Source organism: Urtica dioica, chromosome 6 (assembly GCF_054948205.1).
Source record: "Urtica dioica subsp. dioica isolate 48M chromosome 6, U.dioica_male_clone48M_v1_H2, whole genome shotgun sequence".
In the NCBI taxonomy this organism is placed as follows: Eukaryota; Viridiplantae; Streptophyta; class Magnoliopsida; order Rosales; family Urticaceae; genus Urtica; species Urtica dioica.
The window spans coordinates 28,078,720-28,089,593 of NC_142761.1; the positions used below are offsets into that span (position 1 = coordinate 28,078,720).

At 37.4% G+C, this 10,874-nt stretch overlaps 1 pseudogene; it reads right to left on the minus strand.

The window, feature by feature from the left end:
• Positions 1-3,082: 3,082 nt before the first annotated feature.
• Positions 3,083-6,497, minus strand: LOC149393556 (uncharacterized; annotated as a pseudogene).
• Between the last annotated feature and the right edge of the window lie 4,377 nt (positions 6,498-10,874).

A 10,874-nucleotide genomic window follows, 5' to 3' on the forward strand; every position in this document is an offset into this window, starting at 1 on the left:
AATAAAGTTTTAACCTTTAACGGAATTGAAAAACATAACTTAAACCATGAAATAAAACCTTGGGTTTGGATTATTGACTCTCTTGCGTAGTTACCTCCGTAGTTCGAGGCGGTACGACTCTCTTGCTTACTTAACTTATTACTCGTGTTTATTACGTTAAATGCATGAGCGACAAAAGATAAAACATACATGATAAGATAGCTAGAAAAATAAGATGTGATATAGATATTATAATACACAGCATAAGATAACATAAACTCACATATCGTCATATCATATCATGCCCAGAACATTCCGAATAATCACACACACAAAAATTCACACAATACATAAAGACTTCATATCACATAATACTTAATATATTTTTAAACTAATCCGTGTTGCAGTGAGATTATTCTCACCTTCGTCACGGAAATTACAACCATTGGTCGAGGACGGTTCGGGAAAACTAGACGGCTCGGGAAAACTACGCGGCTCGGAATCTAATTGATGGAAAAAATTATTTAGCTTCTCTTGAAGAAGTTCTAAAGACAACTCAGGTCCTGAAAATTTCAAAATTTCGGCTGAAGGTGTAAAATTAAGAAAATACCCTTGGGGTCGATAAAATATTGTTTTGAAAAATAAATCTATAAAATTACTATAAAAGTAAAATAAAATTTGGAAAACTTCTTACTTCAGAGGCACACACAAAATATGCTCAGATTCTTTAATAAAAATAAAAAAGCAATATTTAGTCTTTTTTAAAAACAAAAACTCTTTTGGAAACGATTCTGCACACTGTTTGAAGTTTATTCTAAATATATTTTGTGTGCGTCCGAAAAATCTATAATTTGATTTAGATATTAAAAGCATATAGACCTAATTCATGTACAAACATAGGTAAAAAAGAATTTTGTAGATATACAAACAAGAAGTTTTGTGGTAAAACTAATCAGGGCAAAAACAAGTCTGCGCACTTATCGAAAAAAAAATATTATGTATACAATGAAAATATTTTCGATTACAGTTTTAAAAAGAAGACATGTAAAACTAGCGTTTCCAAACAGAATCAATGCAAAATCAAAATTTTTATATCCACAGTAAACGTTTTAAAGTCTGAAAATCGGAAATAGGTCAAAACTTTGAAATGGGTCTGCTCAACGATTTGAAAATAACCAGAAAATATTCTGTATTAACTGAAAATATTTTCCGATTTCGTATTTAGATAGAAGACATTTAAAACTAACTTTCTCAAAAAGAATCGATGCAAAATAATTATTTTTGAAGCCAGGGTAAGCGTATGAAAATCAGTGTTTGATTAAATCCGAACCAGAAACTTTTTTTTTCTCTAAAAACTCACTCAAATAAAAACACAAACAATATAGAAGTTAATTCGAGAAAGACCACGAAAAACATACCAAAATTCTCAGACGGTGAAAAGTACTCTTTAACACTCACAGAACTCAAGAACAAAGAGGGTAAGATCTATTTATTTCGTGATTAGCGTTTATTTATTTATTTTTTGTGGGAGAAGAGATATACAACAGGGGAAAAAGATGAAGAGAGAGAGAGAGAGAGAGAGAGAGAGAGAGAGAGAGAGAGAGATCGGGTAGCTGGGATAAAAGAATACTCTTGCTAGGTCAAGCCTATTTATAAGCTATCAAGGAAAATAAACCGTATGAAAATAACGATATTATAGGAAAAAGAAAAGCTACAGATCTAATAAATGGTGCACAAATTTCTCTAAACTACCTTCCACGCATAAAAAGAAATATTCTAGATGCCATTCTCTTTCCATGTGATTTGTTTCCAATATATCTCAGTAAAAACGTAATCCCAAAAATGTACATATATATATATATATATATATATATATATAATCATATCTGATATATTTTCATTTATTTTATAATAAAAAAGAATTATTGGTTACGTAACCCAATATATATATATATATGGTATTTTAATATTGAGTTCTACACGTAACTTGCCACTTGATATATATATATATCAAGTGGCAAGTTACGTGTAGAACTCAATATTAAAATACCACATATATATATTGGGTTTATATCGTAGCCAAATAGTTTAGTATATATATATATATATATATATATATATATATATATATATAAAAGTTTAGAGTATGTATATATAAGTATATATATACCTCCAAGTAACAAGTTCATTTAATCAAATTATATATATATATATATATATATATATATTATGTATATATACATTATCATAAATAAAAAAACTAGTTTAAAAAGAATCTATAACAAAACTAAATTAGTGATACCTTAATGTTTTGGGGTTTCACAATCTCTCATATTTATAAGAATTTTCGTCCCGAAAATTAGAAATATCGAGAAGAACGTAAGAATTCTTATTTGGACATACTAAATTCTCTGAAAAGATCGGGATATCGTGTTTTCATGTCTTCTTCCCGTTCCCAAGTAGTTTCTTCTATCTTGTGATTCCGCCATAGCACTTTTACCAAATGAATCACATTGTTCCTCAAAACTTTCTCTTCGCGATCGAGAATTCGGACACGTTTCTCTTCATACGTCAAGTCTTCGTGAACTTCGATGGGCTCTTGGATTAAGTCATGCATTGGGTCGTGTAGGTACTTCTTGAGCATCGATAAATGAAACACATTGTGCACCAATGCTAACTCGGGATTCAGGGCTAGACGGTAGGCTACCTTTCCGATTCTTTCTATGATCTCGAAAGGATCAATGTACCTCGGGCTCAATTTTCCCTTCTTGCCGAACCTTATCACACCCTTGAGAGGTGCTACTTTCAAGAACACAAAATCTCCGACTTGAAATTACAGTGGCCACCTTCTCTTATCGGCGTAGCTTTTCTGTCGACTTTGGGCAGTTCTCATTCGACCACGAATTTTTTTGATAGCCTCTGTTGTGTCTCGGATAAAATCCATTTTCTCGAGATTATTTTCTCCCGCTTCTAACCAGTGAATTGGAGATCGGCACTTATTGTATGAGAATTCAATAAGTGGCAGTCTGTTACTCCAACTCCCACCAAAATCCATGACACATGCCCTTAGCATATCCTCTAGGGTTTGAATAGTCCTTTCGGATTAGCCATCCGTTTGGGGGTGAAAAGCGGTGCTAAACTTCAGCTGCGATCCTAGCGACTTTTACACGCACCTCCAGAAGTTAGAAGTGAAACGACCATCGCGATCTGAGATGATGGATAGAGGAACGCCATGCATACTCACCACGTTATCCACGTATAACTCAGCCAACTTCTCCACGGAGTACGTGACCTTCAATAGGATGGACCTAGCAGACTTTGTCAAACGGTCCACCACTACCCAGATAGCATCATAACCCTCAATCGTCTTAAGTAATCCAACCACAAAATCCATCGTGATTTGTTCCCACTTCAATTCAGGAACTTCGATTGGATGTAATTCTCTAGCTAGTCGTTGATGTTCAGCTTTCACTTTATGACATGTAAAACATTTACTGACAAACTTTGTAATGTCGCCCTTCATTCCGTTCCACCAAAAGGGTTCTCGGATGTCTTGATACATCTTCGTGGAACTTGGGTGGACTAGATACGGTGTCTCATGTGCTTCGGTAAGAATTTTCCTTCGTAACTCATCTTTGTTGGGTACACAAATCCTTCCATCGAAAAAGAGTACATCATTCTCCGAAATGGAAAATTTTGACTCTTGGCTTTCCAACGCATCGTCTTTCAACTTTCACATCTCCGGATCACGCATTTGCGCTTCCTTGATCATCTCAAAAAGATATGACTATAAGGTCATATTGGCTAATCCTTGTGTGACAATTTCAACTCCCAAATTGTTGATTTCATCAGTGAGTTGAGGAGATAAAGCTCGCATCCTCAATAGCCTAGCCTCACCCTTCCTACTTAAGGCATCTGCTACCACGTTTGCCTTTCCGGGGTGGTAATGGATACCAGAGTCGTAGTCCTTAACCAATTCTAGCCACCTTCTTTGCCTCATGTTCAACTCCTTTCGAGTGAAAATATACTTTAAGCTCTTAGATCGGTAAATATCTCACACCGAACGCCATACAAGTAGTGTCTCCAAATCTTGAGAGCAAAAACCATTGCGGTTAACTCCAAATCATGAGTAGGATAATTCTTCTCGTGATTTTTGAGTTGTCGTGATGCATAGGCCACTACTTTTCCATTTTGCATTAACACAGCACCAAGACCTGTCTTTGACGCATCGCTGTAAATAGACAAAAGTTCTCCACTTTCAGGGACTATAAGGATTGGCGCGGTGGTGAGTCTTCTCTTCAACTCACGAAAACTCTCTTCACATTTCTCAGTCCACTCATACTTCTTATCTTTCTTCGTGACGGCGGTGAGTGGAACAGCTAATGTAGAAAACCCTTCAACAAATCTTCTATAGTAACATGCTAAACCGAGAAAACTCATGATCTTTGTCACACTTCGAGGCGGTTTCCAATCATTCACAGATTCTATCTTGGAAGGATCAACGGAGATCCCATCCTTAGAAACCACGTGACCAAGGAAATGCACCTTATCCAGCAAAAATATGCACTTCGAGAATTTGGCATATAGCTGATGTTGTCTCAATGTCTGTAGTGCAACTCGTAGGTGCTCTTCGTGATCTTCGACACTCTTAGAGTAAATCAGAATGTCATCAATGAAGACTATTACAAATTTATCCAAGACATCACTAAAGATCCTATTCATCATATCCATGAATGCTACTGGGGCATTAATGAGTCCGAAAGACATGACCGTGACCTTGTAATGACCGTAGCGGGTGCGAAAAGCAGTCTTTGGAATGTCGTCCTCTTTGACTCATGATTGATGATAGTCGGATCGCAAGTCAATCTTCGAGAATACCTTCTCTCCCTTGAGTTGGTCAAACAAATCATCAATCATAGGAAGCGGATACTTGTTCTTGACGGTAACCTTGTTAAGCTCTCTGTAGTCGATGCACATATGGAAAGATCCATCCTTTTTCTTCACAAATAAAACCGGTGCTCCCCATGGTGAATGACTTGGGCGAATGCATGAATCCTTTATCCAACAACTCTTGAAGTTGTGTTTGCAGTTCCTTGATTTTGGCTGGTGCCATTCGGTAGGGGGCCTTAGAGATCAGTCCCGTACTAGGTAGTAATTCAATCCCAAAAGAAATCTCACGCTCTGGAGCTAAGCCTGGTAATTCTTCAGGAAAAACATCTACATAATCCCTCACCACTAGCACGTCGTTAGGAGATGCTTCTACATCCTTAGTCTTATCCACTACCGAGGCTAGGAATCCATAACACCCTTTACTCATCAATCTTCTAGCTTGTAATGCTGACACCAACATCTTTGATTTCTTGAGTGGCCTTCCGTCAAAGGTGAACCCTCTTCTCGTTACCGATTTGAAGATTACTCTTTTATGGCGACAATCGATCATTGCATTATTCTCACCTAAGAAGTCCATACCCAAAATAGGATCAAAGTCTTTCATATCTAAGACAATGGAATCACTATTTAACTCTTGTCCTCCTATAATTATTGATACTCCTTCCAGACAGTAATCCGATAACAACTCATCACCAGATGGTAATGCCGTTCTGAAAACCTTATTAGTTTTTACTACGCTATCGCCTAATTTCCTAGCCAGTTCTAACGAAATAAAGCAATGCGTAGCACCAGAGTCAAACAATACTAAAGCGTCAAAATGAGCTATAGGAAGCTGACATGCTACCACATTCGAAGAGCATGCTAGAGCATCAACATTGGTGTAAGCATAGATGCGGGCTTGTTGTGGTGGTGGAATTTGGGTGGTTGGAGGTGCTTCTAAATGACCCTGGGAAATATGTGGCCCTTCGATGGCAGCTTGCATGAAGTTAAGTCGTCCATTCGGGTTGTGCTGCTGATATTGTCCATTCTGAGAGGAAACTGATTTTGGACAATCTTTGAGAAAGTGACTAGGTTTACCACACTTGAAACATGTCATGGTTCCCTTCCGACACTCTCCATGACGCATCTTTCCACAAGTCTTGCATACCGGAAAGGTTGTTTCGTCTACCTTGACCTTGCTATTGGCGTTACCATTATTTCCAGGATGATTTCTTTCCTTTCCATTCCCATTCCATTGGGGTTGTGCCTTGAAGCCTTGACGGTTATGATTAGGCTGGGGATTTCCTGATTGGTTTAGCTTCATATTGTAGGATCCTCTGCTTTGACCTTTCTCCTTTTTTCGAGCCTTGTAAAACTGGGCTCGTTCGTCCTTTACTTGGATCAAGTGGTACTCAGCTCGCATGGCACGTTCGAGGCAGTCGGCGACTGTGGTAGGCGGCTGACTTCCACTATCAATGGCTAAGGCCAATTCCAGTCGGAACATTCCCATCATCCTCCTAAACTCTTTCTGTCTCTGTTGGAACCAAGTGAGGACACAGTCTGGCCAATTGATTGAACTTACTAACATCTTCTGTCACAGTCATCGTCCCTTGCTTCAGCTCCGCAAATTCCTTCTGTTGAGTATTCATCGCTCGCATGTTGAAATACTTACAATTGAACTCCTCGATGAAGCTTTCCCAAGACATAGTGTACGTGTCTCTTCTAGCTGCTACTGTCTCCCACCAGTATCGTGCATCCTTCTTCAGAACAAAAGACGCACATATGACCTTCTCAATTTCTGAGATATTCATGAAGTTGAAGATCTTCTTCATCTCTGACATCCACTCGTCAGCCACTAAAGGATCACTGTAACCTTCAAAATCTGGAGCTCTCATCCTCCTGAACCTTTCGAAAAGATCATCAGCCACAATAACTTGGCCCATCTGAGGTACGCCCTGAGGAGATATTGGTGGTGCTTCTTGATCCTCTTCCATATTTTCATTCACTTGGGGGAGGTGGTTCCTCAACTCTTGTATCTCCACTTCTTGGGCTTCGATACGTTGTACAATGCAATAACGAGTACCGCAAGATCTTGCTGGGCCACTGGCTGAGGTTCGGGGCTAGACCGTTAGGATTATCTGCTGCTCCCTGTTGTTAAATTAGCTGCATGATGAGCATCTTGCACTGGGACATGAGCAACAAATTTGCCTCTTCCTCTACCTCAGCCTAGTGGCCTACCTCTAGCTTGTCCACGAGCAGCTTGAACGTCTTCCATCTAAGATTTCGAAGACATATTCACGATTAGGGTTTTTGGCTTCTAAAACTATTAGGAGCGATTATAGAAAAGACTTAACATGCAAAACACCCTCATACAAAGAACTTTATAAAACAATTAAGATAATAGTGCTTTCCATATTAAATAACTTAAACATATAATCCAAATCCGAAAGTGATACTAAAAACTAAAAATAAAACCAAACCAAAACCTCACAAAAAATAAAAATAAATAAAGAACAAGTGCTTTAGACTTTGGGGATGAGAAGATGAAAGAATGAGTGATGGTCTAAATCAATACGAAAGATTTAGTCTTCTTCTAGATCGTCTTCACTAGGATCTTTTTCTGATTCTTCCTCTACCGGGTTCATGTTGGAATCGCCCTTTGGCGGTAGATCATCGTTGACAAGATTCATATAATGCTAAATGTCCCTCATGAACTCGTCATATGTTATTCCAAGCGCGAGTTCATAGGTGCGATATGCCCCTTGTTGTTATTCAAAATCAGAGAGTCCATTCCAATAAACTCTATCGCATCTTCGTCATCGAAATTATAAGGACAGTGGACGAACGTTTTGAAGAACTAATTGTAGTATTCCTTTACGGTCTCTGCAGTGTTCATCTTCCATGCATCCAAAACTTGACGGAAATGTAATCTGTCCATTTTTGCACGCCATCCTTCAGCGGTGAAGTTTCGTATAATTCCTTTCTTCATATACTCCTAGCCAGCTTCAGGGTGCTCCTCTATCTTTCTTTTCTAGTAACTCAGAGCTCGCCTTTGGACTTGAAGTTGCGCGAAGGACACCTGTAGAGGTTCTCGGACTCGCAAAATTTGAAAACGCATATCCATATTATTACACCACTCCCGTGTGCCAATAGTTCCTGTCGAATCGCCTGTAAGAACTGGAGGGGTCGTCTTTAAGAAATCGACCATGACATCTCGATCATTATTGCGCTCTCGAGTTTCCACGATCACGTGTTTTACTACTTCATCGTCCATCTACTTCTTCTGATTCTTCCTCTACCGGGTTCATGTTGGAATCGCCCTTTGGCGGTAGATCATCGTTGACAAGATTCATATAATGCTAAATGTCCCTCATGAACTCGTCATATGTTATTCCAGGCGCGGGTTCATAGGTGCGATATGCCCATTGTTGTTATTCAAAATCAGAGAGTCCATTCCAATAAACTCTATCGCATCTTCGTCATCGAAATTATAAGGACAGTGGACGAACGTTTTGAAGAACTGATTGTAGTATTCCTTTACGGTCTCTGCAGTGTTCATCTTCCATGCATCCAAAACTTGACGGAAATGTAATCTGTCCATTTTTGCACGCCATCCTTCAACGGTGAAGTTTCGTATAATTCCTTTCTTCATATACTCCTAGCCAGCTTCGGGGTGCTCCTCTATCTTTCTTTTCCAGTAACTCAGAGCTCGCCTTTGGACTTGAAGTTGCGCGAAGGACACCTGTAGACTCGCAAAATTTGAAAACGCATATCCATATTATTACACCACTCCCGTGTGCCAATAGTTCCTGTCGAATCGCCTGTAAGAACTGGAGGGTTCGTCTTTAAGAAATCGACCATGACATCACGATCATTATTGCGCTCTCGAGTTTCCGCGATCACGTGTTTTACTACTTCATCGTCCATCTAACGAAAGAAAAAAAATGAACTAAACGTATAAAATAAAACAATAATTAACTTACTTAAGTCGGGGGAAGCCGTGTGATCGATAGCGAAGGGGGCCGTAGGTTCGTTGCTCTGTGACGACCCGACTTTTCGGACCGTCTTACTTATCTTACTTTTTAAAACTTAAGAAAATTTGAGGTAAATTTTTTTTTAAATATAACTTAAAATATAAAGTTTGAAAACTCATAACCTAAAAATAAATTTTCATTTAAAACTTGATGAACGAAAACAACCAAAAAGTCGAAGTTGCATAATCGAAAATTAAAACCCAAAGATACCATTGTAAATAAATACCATAAATAAAGTCGTAACCTTTAACGGAATTGAAAAACATAACTTAAACCATGAAAAATAAAACATTGGGTTTGGATTATTGAAAAACTGAAAGCAAAGCGGAGGTCTTTTATTTTCGAAAACGGCAACCATAACCCAACCCTCTCGCTATCGCCCCCGCTGATCCACCATCCTCACTTGTTCATATGTTGTTTACCTACAACACGGACGTATATACATAGAGTGAGCTAACGATCAGCGAGAATAACTATAACTCACAAAACATAAGCAATAAAATAAAATGCATGAACCGGTTATTAGTATTTTAAATTTAACTGTGACATGAGATACCCAATTAAGAGTCTATCGTATTTTAGTTCGGGGGTCCCCTAGAGTAGCCGTACCGATTTCAGTGTACACTTTGAAAACGAACCATGGGGCTGCGACTTTCCATAGAACGCCCCATCACATACATAAACATATGAGAAACTCTCTATGTGAGCCCGTAGTTCGGCTCGAGAAATTCCTCTAGTTACCTCCGTAGTTCGAGGCGGTACAACACTCTTGCTTACTTAACATATTACTCGTGTTTATTACGTTAAATGCATGAGCGACATAAGATAAAAAACATACATGATAACATAGCTAGAAAAATAAGACGTGTTATAGATATTCTAATACACAGCATAAGATAACATAAACTCACATATCGTCATATCATATCATACCAAGCACATTCCGAATAATCACACACACAAAAATTCACACAATACATAAATACTTCATATCACATAATAATTAATATATTTTTGAACTTATCCGTGTTGCAGTGAGATTATGCTCACCTTCGCTTCGGAAATTACGACCGTTGGTCGAGGACGGCTCTGGAAAACTAGACGGATCGGAAAAGCTACGCGGCTCGAAAGCTAATTGATGAGAAAAATTATTAATCTTCTGTTGAAGAAGTTCTAAAGACAACTCAGGTCCTGGAAATTTAAAAATTTCGGCTGTAGGTGTAAAATTACGAAAATACCCTTGGGGTCCATAAAATATTTTTTTGAAAATAAATCTATAAAAATTACTATAAAAGAAAAATAAAATGTGGAAAACTTCTTACTTCAGAGGCACACACAAAATATTCTCAGATTATTTAATAAAAATACAAGGGCAATATTTAGTCTTTTAAAAACAAAACCTATTTAGTCTTTTTTAAAAACAAAAAAAAATTATTCCAAATATATTTTGTGTGCATCCCAAAATTCTAAAACTTGAATTAGATATCAAAATCATATAACACTAGGTCTTGTACAAAAATTAGGTCAAAAAGAATTTTGTAGATATATAAACAAGAGGTTTTGTGGTAAAACTAATCAGGGCAAAAACAAGTCTGCACACTGATCGATATAAATTCATAAAATATTCTGTATACAATAATAATATTTTTCGATTAAATTTTTAAAAATAAGACATGTAAAACTAGCGTTATAAAAAAGAATCAATACGAAATCAAAATTTTTGAATCCACAGTAAACGTTTTAAAGTCTGAAAATCGGAAACAGGTCAAAACTTTGAAACTGGTTTGCTCAACGATTTGAAAATAATCAGAAAATATTCTGTATTAATTGAAAATATTTTCAGATTTCGTATTTTGATAAAAGACATTTAAAACTAACTTTCTCAAAAAGAATCGATGCAAAATAATTATTTTTGAAGCCAGGGTATGCGTTTGAAAATCAGTGTTTAATTAAATCCGAACCAGAAACCTTTTTTTTTTTCTCTAAAAACTC